The sequence below is a fragment of the Priapulus caudatus genome, unplaced genomic scaffold (genome assembly GCF_000485595.1).
Source record: "Priapulus caudatus unplaced genomic scaffold, Priapulus_caudatus-5.0.1 Scaffold57, whole genome shotgun sequence".
Classification (NCBI taxonomy): Eukaryota; Metazoa; Priapulida; class Priapulimorpha; order Priapulimorphida; family Priapulidae; genus Priapulus; species Priapulus caudatus.
This window is the reverse complement of record NW_014577118.1, coordinates 672,666-674,673: the sequence shown is the minus strand read 5'-3', so window position 1 is coordinate 674,673 and position 2,008 is coordinate 672,666. Positions and strand designations below refer to the sequence as shown.

The 2,008-nt window shown below is 49.0% G+C and overlaps 1 protein-coding gene across 1 annotated transcript in view; it reads left to right on the top strand.

The window, feature by feature from the left end:
- Positions 1–581: 581 nt before the first annotated feature.
- LOC106821054 overlaps positions 582–2,008 on the top strand; it is a 20,446-nt gene continuing 19,019 nt past the window's right edge. Inside the window, exon 1 of the mRNA XM_014825696.1 lies at positions 582–1,115. The gene's annotated coding sequence lies outside the window, so the exon portion shown is untranslated. The remainder of the gene's footprint in view (positions 1,116–2,008) is intronic.

The following is a 2,008-nucleotide window of genomic DNA, read 5'->3' as shown; positions in this document are numbered from 1 at the left end:
AAATGCGGCAAATACATCAACGCTAAACCTTTCATCAAGTGGGAGTCCCTACGCCACGAGGGATGGGTGTATCTAGAGTGATCACTCAAGCAATGGAAACTGGAAACCTGCGAGGGTAGTTCAGTTCATGTCATTTTGGTCGGGGAATTAACGCAGTGGAAGAAAATCGGTGTTTATTTTGCTATTCGAAGGAAAGAAAGACGTCCGACCAGCGGCTGTATGGGGTTAATTATTATCACCACACGTCCGACGCGCGTGCTAAATGGAATTATCCCGTACATGGGTTCCAATTGTTCGTAAGAACTACTTCACGGTGTAGTTCGCACCAGCTACGGGACCGCTGGTCAGCGGACTCGCCGCTCGTACGTGAACCTTCTGGTTTCATTCATTTCGCACGACGGGTGACCGATCGCCGCTGTGCGTACGGCAATAGACGCCTCCACAGCTCCACCGTAGCAGCCCCCCCCCCCCGGTGCGCGGGGTTCTTGCACGCGGATTAGCGGGGGGACAGCGGAGATGGGTATAGCTCACATAGAGCCTATACGTCGTGCCGCATCAGTGCAGGTGGGTCATTGCACCGCCGACGTGGTGAGTTCTCGCTCAGCGGACGTGACACACACACGCGCGCGCGAGCAGGCAGACAGGTTGGTTTATCGCTATAGTGAGTGAGTCGGCAGGTAACGTCGAGGCTGGAGCCGTGTCGTCGTGCAAATCTTTCGGCGATATCGACAGCTCAGATCCCCGCCGTCAGCGCCACAGGACGACCGTCGGACGGCCGCGTGTCGTCGGCTAACGGGACATTCGTCTGGCGTCCAACGCAGTGACGCTGTCACCACGGTGACGCCGCCGCTGCGACAACTGGGCGGTGAGAACTCGACACTCGCGTGTCGGCGTGGGAGTCGAGTGTGTCGGCGCGCGCGGCAAGTTTGTGTATGTTTTTGATGCGTCGCAACACAAGCCGACGTTCCGACGATACGTGTATCTACTGTGTGTGTGTGTGTGCGTGTGCGTGGGGGTTTCATCACTGGCGGGATGCCATTGTGGATATCGTAGCAGCTCCGTGCCCGCGAGGGATCGAATCAACGCCGTCCTCTTCAGTTTCAACATTCTGGTAGGTGAACAAACGCATATATCGCGCTGTCTTCGTGAACAACTACGCGAATCATAACCCCGAAGAAATGCGAACAGGTGCCGCGACCAATGTTTGCAAATGTCGTTAATGTATTGCAACAATTTCATTATAATTATGATGCTCGCGGTATTCGATGGGTGAAACATCTGTTACACGTTTTCCTGACGATGACGATGCCGGTTAAAAACGGCTTTAATGATGGCACACTTGCGGTAAATGATGGACGTTGGTAGAGTAGGTGCGTCTCAATAAATTAATAATAGTAATTAAATAAATTTTGTGTAGGAAATTAATTATATTCATTATATGACCTTCTGTTACTGGTCGACGTAATCATGGCCTGTTACATAGTGAAAGTTTTGTAGTATATAAACGTCATCCGGTTACATTTGATAATTAAGGTCGCTTCTTAATTTGCATTTAACATGCTATGTATGCAGGTTTAATTCCTAGCAATGTAGTATTAATAAGTATGAATGCAGTTTGTACTAGTTTAATATTAACTAATACAGCCTTGCCATGTATGTTCTTTCAAATCATGCCATCGTTTTTCAATTTAATCAAGTTATGCGGTGATAAAGAAAGCAATGCAAATTGTTTTGTTCACATAAATGCTAATACCGTGCCAATATGTGACATATGCAATTGGTACATGACCCGTGCCAGTGACAACATAAAAACGTGTCACTGTTATACCCGCTAAGCTGTAAAGTACTGTAGTCGGCAAATAAAGGCTATAGGGTTAAATGTTGGTGTTACAGTTCAATGTGTGCCTTGGATTGTAACAACTAGGTGTACGCGCGTGCGTGTGCTGCATGCGTACGTGCGTGCACGCGCTTGCGTACTGGTGCGTACGCACGTTCATGCGTGCATGCG